At 49.6% G+C, this 13,032-nt stretch overlaps 1 protein-coding gene across 1 annotated transcript in view; it reads left to right on the top strand.

Moving 5' to 3' along the window:
- LOC102880739 (F-BAR and double SH3 domains protein 2) overlaps nt 1–13,032 on the top strand; it is a 143,337-nt gene that overhangs the window by 13,998 nt on the left and 116,307 nt on the right. The window lies entirely within an intron of this gene.

Below are 13,032 nucleotides of genomic sequence, written 5' to 3'. Positions count from 1 at the left end.
AAAGGGCATTGGAGCCTCCTATTTGTTGGAGCTGCTCCTACAAACTGGGCAATTTTTCTGGTAGTTGATCGGTCCAGAGCTGAAAAGATCGTCATACCCTTTACTCCAATTCTGAGATATCATCTTTTGGAAATAATGCAAGAGGAAAAGGCATGCCTCTAGAAAAGACTGATAGTCACCCTTTAGTTATTACCTAGAGTTTGCCCTTTAGCTAGCAGCTTAAATTTTTGTCCATAGGTAATCATCGGTCTTTGTGGCAACCCTGGGAAACTGACAGTACCCCCTCCCCCCATCATCTCCCCCAGGCCCACATGTCCTCCTCTGCTAGAGATCTCAGGCTGTTATCACTGTCTGTATGTCCATATCCCCCGCACGAGGGTTGCCTCCTTTTTATTCTTATCCCTAGGGCCCAGCAGCTCATCTTGACCTCAGAAAGCACCCAGAGAGCTAGCTGAGGGAATCAGTGGAGACCAAGTGCACATCCTCCCCTTGAAGCTCTATAACAGCTCTGCATCTGACAACCTAGAAGGAGGCAGATCAGTGGCAAGTCAGGGAAACTAGAGCTTGAAAACAATCATCCTGAGCACCGGCCTCTGGGGAAAAAGAAGGCCAGCTAACCTTGGTGAAGTAAGAATCAGGACTGGGGCTACCTCTTTTGGTTCACCCTCCACAGGCCTCCCAGCTTCTTTAGCTCAGCAACGCCCAGGATTCCTGGCATGTCTGCCTCTGGCCTTCTAAAAATACCCTGGCTGCCCAACGCCTCCCAGATGTCTGAGCGCTGAGTCTGTGATTTCCCTGCTGGTAATGGGTCAGCCCCGACATGGGCAACCGGGGGTGGCTCAGGCAGCTTGAGCCACTTCCTCTGCCTCCCACCATCCAGACTCCCATAAACTTGACTCAGCCCTCTTTCCAACCCCTGCAAGGCAAGTGGGGGTAGAGGCCTGACTGCATGAATTGAGAGAACACAGAGATTGTTGACTACAGTCCCTTCTTGGAACAGATGGGAGAACTGAGGTCCAAGGGCTTGCCCAGGGCACACTAAGGTACTCTCCCACACCATTCCCCAGCACTCTGTTCATGCCTGCTGCTGCCCCACTTTCCATATGCTGCTTGGAGTCCATGTCTGTGAGCCAGATCGGACTTCCCCACTCCAGCTATAAGCTCCTGGCAACAGTGATGGGGAGGATCCCTGTGGTCCCCACAGTACCTGGAAGAGTGTCCAGTCCAGAGCATGCATCAGTAAATGTAGATTGGATTAAACAATGTAGTGGCAGGAAGGGCTGAAGGACAGAGCCTCTGGGTTCTAATCCAGGGCCAGCCACTGTGGTACTGTATATCTTCATTAATTGTCCTAGATGAGCCTCAGTTTAATGAGGGCTGGATGAGATTGTGTTCAAGGACTGAGCCAGCTCTGCTATCCTGAAGCCATGAACTGATGGCCTATAACGTATTCTTTTGCTCCACTTCATGTGGGGCTGATAGCATGTCCTGCTAGCTCCATCCAGCTCCAGGGTCTCAGTTTCTGCTCCTCTCCTGTGCCTCTGAACATCCCGCCTCTGGTCCCAAACCCCTAGGGCCAGTTTTTCCAGTGGTGCCACCCTCTGACACCGCTGCTGGGTGCCTAGCTCTCCAGTTCTGTTTCCCTCCCTCACACCATGTCCACACTGAGTGGTCATTGTCTCTCTATGCATCTATATGCATCTATGCAGTAGGGTAGGGTGTCCTCAAGGCCAGGTATGCCCAGGGCCCAATATGGTCTTCACAGGTGAAATGCATGGGAAGTATGTTGACCAACAAGGTGAGTGAATAAAGCCTGGCAAAAAGGCAAGGGTTGTGCAAAAGCCAGGGAGTCTGATCTAGGAGGGGCCTGCTTGACAGTGGGCTCTGATGGTAGGAATACGGAGAGATCCTTGGAGGCTTTCTTTCACTTCTCTGTTTGGTGAATTCATCCTTCATTCATCCCGAGAAGCATCTTCTTCCCTGGGAATCCTGGTCACTCTCCTGAACCCACAACACACTACACTGCAGGATTTCTTTACATGTCTGTCTCCCACCTTTGATGGTGAGTTCCCTGAAGCCAAGACCCGGCTGGATCTTACACATCAAGCTCTGGATCTGGTGTGAGTTCAATAAAGGTTGTGGGGAGAGAAACTAGATGGAAGAAATGCTTTCTGAATCTGACTTGGGGTTGAACTGCCTGATCTTTAATGCTCCTCCCAGCCCTGGCGATGATATTAAGGTACCAAAATGAGAGAAGCAGAGGGGTAAGCTGTTGTCTTTCTTCCAAAGGCACCTTGCAAGCCTGTGTGGGGTAAGTGTGAGCTAGTGAGACGAACTGATAAAGACAGACTGGACTTTTCTCTCTGCTGAGGGAGGGCTGCAGAGACCAGATTTCAGGCTGGATATCCCAAAGGTGTTTTCAAGCTCTTGATCTGAGCCCATTTACTTATATTTTACATATTAGTTTTATGTCCTTGGCGATCTGGTCGTAAATAGTTTAAAAGTTAATTTGGAGCCAGGTTGGGGTAAGAGTTGCTGTTGCAGGCAGGAACTCACCAAGGAAGCAGAAAGAAGAAGCACTTGATGGGCTGGTAGAAGGGAGATAGAAAAAATAATATTATACATGCAAAAAATACTTCAGAGCAACACAAATTGGGGCCATTTAGTTCAGGGTCAGTCTTCTCTACAAATAAATGCCCCTGGGTACATCACTGCATTTCTGCTCGAGAAAATCCCTTTTTAGTCTCAGTCTCCCCATCTATAAAATGAATAGGTTCCATGAATGGCTTTGAGGGTTTATGATTCTGCAGAAGTTTCCTCATGTGAGGTCTTTTACTCCCCAACTATACAGATCAAATGAGGTTTTGTCAAGGTCAAGACTTCAGTCTCCCAGGGTTTTGGATAATCAGGCTTTCCTGCCACTGTCCTTAGCGGGAGTCCACCACCCAAGCTGTCTGGAGAAACAAAACTCCCCAGAAGCTGGCACAGAGACTTGGTCTGCTTGCTGCCTACGAAATGGGCAAAAAGGAAGCCTGGCTCTGAGAGAAACGGAAGTGCCTGAGGTCTGACAGTTGCTCTCAGTGATCTGCAGCCAGGAGGGAAGTAAAACTGTCTGAGCATCTGGCAGCTTCCACCCTGAAAGCCCATGGGACAGCAACAGGTGAGGCCTGGTGCAGGCCTGATCTCTGATCCAGAGCTGTCGCCCAAGCTGGGGGAGAGCCCTGGAGAGCAGGCTGGTGCAAGGACTTGGGGGAGGGCAGAGGAAAAGACCTGAAGCCTTTCATGACCTTGGGCAATCTCTGTGCCTCTTCGGGCTCGGTTTTCCTATTTGCAAAAATGGAATTTGGGTTAAATTTGCCTGTCCCATAAGGATTTCTAGAATGGTGGGTACTGGGGATATAGAGACAATTTGGTTACAAGGAACCTGGCCCGTTACCTTACTGGCAAGGGAGTCACAACCTGGTGGGAGATAGATATAGAATCATGGGAAAATCATGATTATCAATGTACATATAGGAGCTGATAACTCTCCACAGAGAGCACCTCGTCCAGCCCGGGGCTCAGGGAGAGCACCTGAGAAGGTTAAGGGGCTTGCACAAGGTCACATAGCTAAAAAGGGGTCCCGCTTGGAAGAGGAGTTCAGAAAAAGATTTAACAAAATAGAAGTCTAGTCAGCTTATTCTTAATGCTGTCATCAAGATGTAAACAAGGCTGTGGTGACCCATAGACAGGAGGAATAATTCTGACCTGGGGGAAGGAGGGAGACTTTACAGAAGCAGGGGGTCTGAGCTGAAGTTTGAAGGATGAATACGAGTTTATCAGGCAGAGAAAAGAGGAAAAGGCTGAAGGCAGAGAGGACAACATATTCACAAGTGTAAAGTTGCAGAAAGAACCTAATGAGTTCTTGAAAAGTCCAAATATGTGTCGTATTTGGAACAAAGGATGCCTAAAATGGTGAGACTGAGAGATGAGGTCAGATAGACCAGCAGAAGTCATGCGGTGAAGGGCCTAGAATTCCACTTTAAGAAGCTTGGGCTTAATTTGTAAGGCAGGGACACCTATAGAAGGGTCTTGAGCAGGGGAGTGCATCGTCAAAATAGCATATAAGAAGGCTTGCTCTAGCTGCTAAGAGAGCACAGGCTAGGAGAGAGCCGGGTTAGGGGAAGGGGCAGGAATGATGGCAAGGAGGCAGTGACAGTGACAGAAGATTGAACGTAACTTGGTCCATGTCAGACTCAACCCCTGTGAAGAAATCGAAACAGAAGGGGCAGGAATGATGGCAAGGAGGCAGTGACAGAAGATTGAAGGTAACTTGGTCCATGTCAGACCCAACCCCTGTGAAGAAATCGAAACGTTTTAGGAGCCTACAGAGGTGTGGAGGAAATGAGAACTGAAACGTGGGCCTTGCTATGGCTGTGGTCTGGGCAGGTGTGGTTAGCAAGGGAAGTGAAAGGGTTGGGGTGACAGGCAGTACAACCCTGAGGGAGGTGGGATGGCTTACAAGGGAATGTGGGAGGCCTGTCCTCAGGCAGGAGTCCTGTTCCAGGCTAGGGTAGGGTGAAGGGTCATATCCTGAAGGAGGCCAAGGGGCAGCCAGCTACTGCCCACTGTGCGCCACACCAAGTCCCTGACCCTGGCTCCTGCCTCCTAGGATCCCGCTTCCTTCTGCCAAGGCTTTGCTCAACTCACTCCTGAGATAAGCTTTTCCTCCTCCACCTCCTTCCCTATCCAGCACACTGTGGTTCCTGATCAGGCCTCGTCCAGCTCTTCAGGGAGCCTGCCCTGAACAGTGCAGGTTCCTGGCCTTCCATAGCCCTGCCGCTCGCTGTGCCTGAACCATGGTATGACCATGCTCTGACTTGAGTCATGTCTTGTTCTGTGGTCTTGGTTCACCAGGCCAGTCACTGTTACCTTGCCGTAGGTGCCCTTCTCTCATATGACTGCCTATAAGAGTGACAGTAAATCAGAATTAGATCTTAGGGAAACCACACTGTGCATTGGAGGGCTGCTCATGAACCAAGCTGGTTGGTTCTTTGTTCTGGAGAAAGTCTTGACCTGACTTGTGAGGTCAAGTTGGGAGCCTTGTTAGGAGGCCAGAAGGAAGCAATTCACTAACAGTTCAAACGGAAGAGAATTAGTGACAGGACTGCTGTATTGAGGTGTGGGTAGGTTAAGGGAACAAACAAAAAGAAGGGGAGGCGCCCACCCACAAACTAGGGCTGAAGGAGGGGCAGGAATCATGTTACTGGAGACCAGTGAGAGGTAGGGCTGCCTGGCAGGAATGGGATCAAGTAGGGAGTGGGGAAGGCACCAAAGCAGGGAGGGAGCAGAAGGACAAATAGCCCAACCCTTTGCTCAGCCTCCAGTCTCCTGTTGTTTCTCTTTGTCCAAACCCAAGTGGAAGTCAATTGACAAGGGGACCTTGTTGATGCCGCCCACAGGGCCCTATCTCCTGGGGCACAGTGCAGGACTGAGGGTCTGGGTGGGGGTGCAAGTAGAAACTAACGATCATCTTCAGATATGCCTGAAAAATTGTCACCCAGATGGAATATCTAGATGATGTCTATGTGATCACTTCTTTGTGATCAGTGCTAGGTTGGAGGTTTTTCTGCCTGCCCCAGAGAGAAAAGGCCAAGTTTCACCTTTACGTTCATTTTGTTACTATCTAGAAAGCACTGTCTCATCTTGATGGTCACAAAACTAGAGAAAGACAGAGCCACGTGGGCCACAAGGGTAATCATCCCAACAGACACAGTGACTGAGGCCCAGAGAGTGAGAGTTGGGCCCAGGGCCACAGAGTCAATGTGAGATGACATTGGAGAGGTATGCAGTATCTAGATTATGCAGTTAAGGCCACATAACTAGAAAGCAGCAGAGTCAAAAGTAAAACCAGTCAGTTTGACTTATAATTTGACTCAAGCACTTAACCAAGCCCCCAAGCTGAGTGCCCAGTACGCAGAGGAGAAAGGCACTGGAGTTAGTGTGACCCAGCTCAAGGTGCCTTGTCCTTCAGAACCATCTGGCTTCTTTATGGTCCATGCACTCAAAAGCCACCTCCTGGGAGGAGCAGCAGTGATGTCACAGGCCCAGTGCAAGATGTGAGGACAGAGGGCTAAGTATGAATAGATAATGGGCCTGTGCAGGCCCTCAGGCAAACTCGCCTTTAGGGTGCTGTATTGGGCCTTTTATTCTGTGAACTGGCTGTCCACACTCAATGTTCCACAGCTGGTAAACCTCTGGGTCTTCAGATTTTCAAAGCCATCCATCCAGCATGCCTCATTCTAGGTACTGGTGATTCAGTGACGAACAAGAGATCTATGGGAATGGGGGGCACTGATCTATGGGAATGGATAAGCAACACACATGCCTATTACAGACCATGATCAACACCATAAAGGAGGATTGCTTTTACATTTTAGAGCAAACATCTAAGAGGGACACCCAAGGTAGTCCACCTTTGCTCATTTCCTAGGATTGTTCCCAAACATGGCTCAGGCCCATGCAGCCTGTAGTTTTTGCTCTCATTGTTCATTTCCAGGGATTGTTCGCCTCCCTCAAAACAAGGTCCACTTCCAGTGCTACAGTAACCATTTGCTCAATTAAACTGTGGCAGCCTAGTTCCCAAGAGGAGGGGCTGGATGAGTCCTGAAACTATGATAGAGTGGTTCACCTCTGGACACTGGAGTAAGACCATCCGGGTTCAAATCCTGCTTCTTACTGTGTGATCACGGGCAAGTTACTTAACCTCTCTGAGTCTCGATTTCCACATCCTTAAAGTTAGGATAATTGGGTGTTGTGAGAATCAAGCAGTTAACACAACGAAAGCACTCAGAGCTGTGCCTGGTACTCCATAAGCATTCAAGAAATGTTTGCTATTATTATTACAGCTATTATTAGGAGCCAGCCAGGTGCGCCGGCAAACAACTCCTCACGCCCAAGCAACGCTGGTACAGACACACACTGGCTCAACACACAGCCACACTTGGAAATGAGGCAAGGTGGAGAACCATAACTCCATTTTCGAGATGAGTAGAGGCTCAGAGAAGGCAGGGACATTCATTCACTTAACAAATAGTTGTGGGCAATTTCCACGTGTCAGGTACTGCCTCTCTTCCTACACCAAACTTACTGAATTCTCAGAGGAGGGGCTGAGGGCCTGTGTTTTAAACAATCACCCCTAGGTGATTCTCAGCTCAGGCAAGTCTAGGAAAATGCTTGGATGCTAGGGCAAGCACTTAGCCATATCCCAAGTCAGGACCTGGGTTTTATGGGGGATACCATCTTCTGGTGGCAGGTTTGCATAGCTGTTAGCAGCACAGACCCTGGAATCTCATTAATAGGGTACAAATTTTGGTTTGGCACTTATTGGCTGTGTGACCTTGGGGTAAAATGAGGCTAATAGTTGTTCAAAGTTGTTGTGAGAATTAAATTATTTATGCGAAGTGTGACATATAGTAACTATTATAAGGCATGAGCTATTATTATTACTGTGCCCACTATAGACAAGCATCAGCAAGAAGATGGAGGAGGTGGATTTGATGCTTTTAACTAGAGAATTGGCTCTGCCTACAGTGTAGGTGGTGTCTGCCTCTTCAGGGAGATTCACCACCTGCTCTCTTCCGCTGAAAGAGCTTTTCTGAGCCAGGGAATTCCTCCCATAGCGACTGATAGTGCTCCCAGAATTCTAAAGCAATGCACTCTGCCCATAGCAGCATGGCAAGAATTAGATCACATCTAAGGGCCCGAGGCTGGACTGGGAAGACAGGTAGGTTTAGGTGTCCATTCAAGAGGACTGAAATGGAGAGAGGAGTGCAGGTCCTGGGGTAGCTCCTCTCCACACACTGGGCCAGCTGAGGGTGGTGTCAGCACACCCAGGCCATAGGACATGAGTGTGTGGATGTGTTGCAGACAGGGGAAGGGCGGGTGCCCAGGAAGGAAAGGCAGGATGCCAGGGCATCTTCCAGCCCTCCAGGATGCTCGTTTTCACCCTCTGCTCTCCTATGGGAAAATAGGTGGCAGGCTTCCTCAGCCAAGTGAACCTCTTTCTTTCACAGTCCAGAGCACAGTGGTTACAGAGCTGCCAGTTCCCCATCCTTCTGTAAAAGAAACCTCTTTCTTTCACAGTCCAGAGCACAGTGGTTACAGAGCTGCCAGTTCCCCATCCTCCTTGGCTCTCCTGTCCTAGCTATGTGACCTTGGGCAGGTCATTTCACTCCTGAACCTCAGTCTGTGAAATCTGTGAAATAGGGTCATATATATCATGAAGGGGTGTTGTAAGGGCTAAAAACAATGTAAATGACATGCTTAGTTCAATGCCTGAAACATAGAAGAGGCAACATAAACAGTAGCTGTTATTCCTTCTGTACCTCCCCCACAACTCCATCTCCCTCCCCTAATCCCTGCCTGACCCCATTCCTCAGCTCAGCCTAGAAGGTCCTCTCCATGGAAAGTCACTGATGGGTAGTATCTACCTCCTTCCAGGCTGGGCTTTGGAGAGACTCCCTGGTACTACAGATGAGGAAATGAAGGCTGAAGGGAGGGCAGGGACTTCCCTGGGCCTCACAGGGAGTCGGGGGAAAAACCCAGGACTGCAACTGGGCTCAACCCATGAGGATTCTTCTTTTTGTGTTTTATTTTTTAATTTACAATCAGAACCAAAACAAAATGAAGGGAAACTGAAGGAAAACACATGCAAGCACAAAAGAAACTCACATGTGTGGGCCAGCATGGTTGCAGGCATATTATATAAACATTCCCATTCAATTCCCATCACAACCCTACAAAAAACCATTATTCTCCTTTTATGGACAAGGGAACCAGTTGAAAAGAGGTTTCCAAACTAGATAAAGAACCTAAAGCTAGGTAGAGGAGGAACTGGATATCTATCTAACTTAGGTGTGTCTGACTCCAGATACCTATGATGTCACCCCTCCACCATAACCTGTTTTACTCATTGGTCCTAGTTTCACAGAATTGTAATCATAGTGACGCTCTCCATGGGAAGGTCCTTGTCAGTGTCCCACACAGGTGGTCACTCAGCCGTCCCTGATATATCCCAGGATGGGCAGTTACTTGCTCACATAGCTCCTCAGCCTTTACATACCTATTATTTCATTTAACCTGCACCACCACCCCCAGGGAGAAGACGTGACAGAATTTATGATGTACCAGAGGTCACGCTCAGCAAATATTTGGCAAAGACAAGACTACAATCTTGGTTTCCTGTCTCTTGCTGTCAAAACCATGTGATTGCCAGCTCCTACTAGAGCCCTGGGACTGGCTGTCCCCTCATCTCAAGTTGTAACTCCACTTGACAAGGTCTGTTACACCAGCTGACCAGATAATTCCCTGCCCCAGTGCCTGCCTCTCCAGGATTTATCTCTGGCCTTAGACCCCTGCTACCACCTGGCAGAATCTGGGTCCCTATGACTCTCTTGGCCCTGCATGTCCTCAACTCACTGCTGTGACCTTTGATTCATATGTTGAGACGGGGAGCTCCTGGAGTGCATGTAGGGCATGGGGTTTGACCCAGAGACCTGCTTGTAACTGAGCCCAGAATAAGGGGCTTTTTGAGTGATGCTGAATGGAATCAAAGGTCTATTTCTGCCACAGACTTATTTTGTGTCCTAGGGAGAGCCTCTGCCTTCTTCTAGTGGCTACCAATATTGAAGCTTCATTCCAGTGGGCCGTGATTCTCTGTCTTAAGAGCTGACTAACGGAGGAGATGGGCACAGTCCCACACTAGGCTGACCGTGTTAATGGGATGAGCTCAGGCAGGAGCAAAGGCCCCTATGTGTTTGTGGGGAGGATGGAGGAGGAAGGGGAAAAGGACTAGGATAGAAGGAAAGTGAATGGGAACGGGGTCCACAGACTACATTGTCTGCAGCATCCCCGGCTAGGCTCTGTGAGGAGCAGGCAGGGAATAGCTGGCATCTGTGCCAATGTGAGTGAGGGATATTGACAGAATAGGAAAAGAAATAGAGGGGACTGTAAACTCCAGCTGTAGGAAGGGCCAGGGGGGTGCTGGTGCAGTATGGGTAGATGGGATGGTGGCCACCTTCTCTCAAGAGAGTCTTGGATGGAGTTTCAATGTGTCCTGGGTGCCCACTCCAGATGAGGATGGAGTGCTGTTCATGTTCTAGTCATGCTCAAGGGTTACTGCACATTTTGCCTCCCTGAGTTTCTCCTGGGAGCTCTGTGGAATATTGGAATAGCTCACTTTCCAATGCCCACTCATATATCTGCTCCAGGCCAGCTGTTTGTCCTGGCTCAGACTTAAACTTAGATCATATTCCTTCTGTGAGACTGCACAGCAGCTCACGTACTGACTGGAGGGAGAGAACAGCTTCAGAACCAGAGGGAGCCAGAGGTCAGACTTGGCTCTCCTGTCCTAGCTATGTGACCTTGGGCAGGTCATTTCACTCCTGAACCTCAGTCTGTGAAATCTGTGAAATAGAGTCATATATATCATGAAGGGGTGTTGTAAGGGCTAAAAACAATGTAAATGACATGCTTAGTTCAATGCCTGAAACATAGAAGAGGCAACATAAACAGTAGCTGTTATTCCTTCCCAGGGTGAGAATCCCATATGTGGCCTCCTTGATAGAAGGAAGCCAGCACTACTTGCACGGCTCAAGGGATGGGGGAGCTGGTCCCCTCTCTAGGGGCGGCTCTGCCTGGAAAACCTCCTTCCCTAGATGCGGCCGATACCTGTTCCTGTTCTGTCTCTGGGGCCACAGTTCATGCTGCTCTGTGGCCATGGAACAGCTCTGTGGCATCTCCTCCAAAGAATCTCAAGAGATCTTACTGGTAATATGGTGCTTGCCTGTATTGCAGGAGCAAGGCTCTGGAAGTTCCCAGCTTGGTTCAAAGGGGTATATTTTAAGTTAGGCTTGCGTAAGTCACAGAAACCCCTTTCCCTGTTCCTGTGAGTTTGGAACATATGAATTGTATCCTGAGTCTGCTTTTTTTCTTGGGTGAACTCTCCCAGTTCCTTCGAACACCCCTCATAGAGGTAAATGCAAGAACTGGGTTCTGGTCCCAAATTCATCACTTCAGGGCAAGTCACTTATTTTCACTGAGCCTTTAGTTCTTCATTTGTAAAATGAAGAAAATAATACTGTCTCATAGGAATACAATGAAGATTAACTCAGAAAAGCAACAAGAAAACTTGGGGTCTGGAAAAGGTACTTGGTAAATACAAAACATATATGTTTTAAAATTATTTTTGGAAAAGCAGTAGTAGGTAAGCCCAACTGATGTTGCCCCTTAGTTTTTTTATGGACTCTTCAAAGGGAATTATTTCAGAGTCAGTGCCATTCCTGGTTTCAGAATAATGCCAAATCAGGTGGAGGATGCCCTCTTAAATTCATAAAGTGAAGCTCTAGGATTTGACTTAATCCATGTAGAGCCTACAAAGTTCCAGACTCATTCACTTAACTTATTCTGCAGTTAGCACCGAGGCCCAGAGAAGGCTAAGCAGATCAGAGGTGGAGGCTGGATCCCATATCTCCCAACATCTAGCACCTTTATATTCCCAGTGCTCACAGCTCTAGATTAAATTTGACTCAATCATAGCTTTGAATCTATCACCTTCCTATACAAGAATCTAGGCTAACTCAATGTAAACAACCTGGGTTCAAGTTCCATCCTCCCAGTTTCTGGCCGTGTGTACTTGAGCAAGTTACTTGGGTCTCTCCAGGCTTCACTCACTTTCCTGTTTTGCGTGACTACACTTCTGAGAACAGGTGTCTGAGATGCCAACTTCTGATAAATCTAGTTAACCCTCCACACAGCCATGTGACTCCAGAAGAGGTATTTTCAAGCTCCTAAGGACCCCAAGAGAGGCTGATACCCCTACCCCCAGATGGTCTGGACAGAGCAGGGAGGTACTGGGGTGGGGGCTGCCTAGGTGAGCATCCTCATTGGCAGATGAGGAAGCCCAAGCTCAAGCAGCCAGTTAGGGGCAGGCAGAGGGAACTGGCATCCAGAGGTCCTGACTCGCAGGCAAGGGCTTCCTTTGCTCCTGCTGCCTCCTCTACTTTTCCCCATGGTTATCATCTGCATCTGTTTCTTTATAACCTAAAGAACGCTGCATGACCCAGAGATTTTAGTCCTACTGTGTGACCTTGACAAAGTCCCCAGTCCTCTATGGGCCCTAGCCACCCTATCTGTGAAATGGGGGTCCTGCGTTTAATGACCACACTGCTCCCTTCCAGTAGAGTCTACGCTGCTTGACTTGAATGCCCTGTAGCAAGTAGCTGGGTTTTTTTCTTTGCAAGGCAACTAGACATCAACCCCTCACCATGGCCCCCAACAGTAAGGCACCTGCTGCCGACTGCGAAAGGGCTTGTTCGTGCTCGCTCCCTTCGTGCCTATCTGCCCGGCCCATTCGCTCTGGAGAGAGGGGTGTTGGAGGACCGAGATAAAGCATCTCCTACTGCCACAGGCATACTGCTCCCCGCCCCCTATTGTAAAAACCACTCTGAGCATCCACGTCCCTATAACCCACTCAAAACGCTGCAGCAGCAAAAGCCAGCGAGAGGGAAGGGCGGCTTGTGCGCGTGCGTCCTCGCAGAGTATTTTTTTTTTTCTCTCCCCTCCCGCCCACGTGCGCGTCCCCGACAGAAGGCGCGCGCCGCGGCGGGCTGGCGGGAAAGCGCGCGGGAAGCCCCCGGCTGGCTCCCAGTCTGGGGGAGGGAGGACCAGAGGCGTTTGGAATGTGCCACTCTCGGAGAAGACGGGGGAGGGGTTCGTGCTCTCCTAGCGTTTCTGCTCCTCCTATTCGCCTACTGATCCGTTAGTTCCCCCCATCCCCGCCACGATACGGAGCCCCACGCCGCGACCACGCTCCCTCCCTGCAGTTGGCCCGTCCCCTGGAACGCGGCTGTGACCTGCGCTGTCCCCTCCGCCGCCGGAGAGGGGCGCTGCGCCGCGCGTTGGGGCCGGAAATACCCGCGGCCTGAGTGGAGCAGCCGAAGCTGAGCGCGCGGCACCACCTTCCACCTCCCGCGGCTGGGCGGGGGCGTCGGG

Source organism: Pteropus alecto, unplaced genomic scaffold (assembly GCF_000325575.1).
Source record: "Pteropus alecto unplaced genomic scaffold, ASM32557v1 scaffold7, whole genome shotgun sequence".
Taxonomy (NCBI): domain Eukaryota; kingdom Metazoa; phylum Chordata; class Mammalia; order Chiroptera; family Pteropodidae; genus Pteropus; species Pteropus alecto.
This window is presented reverse-complemented; position numbering and strand designations above follow the sequence as displayed.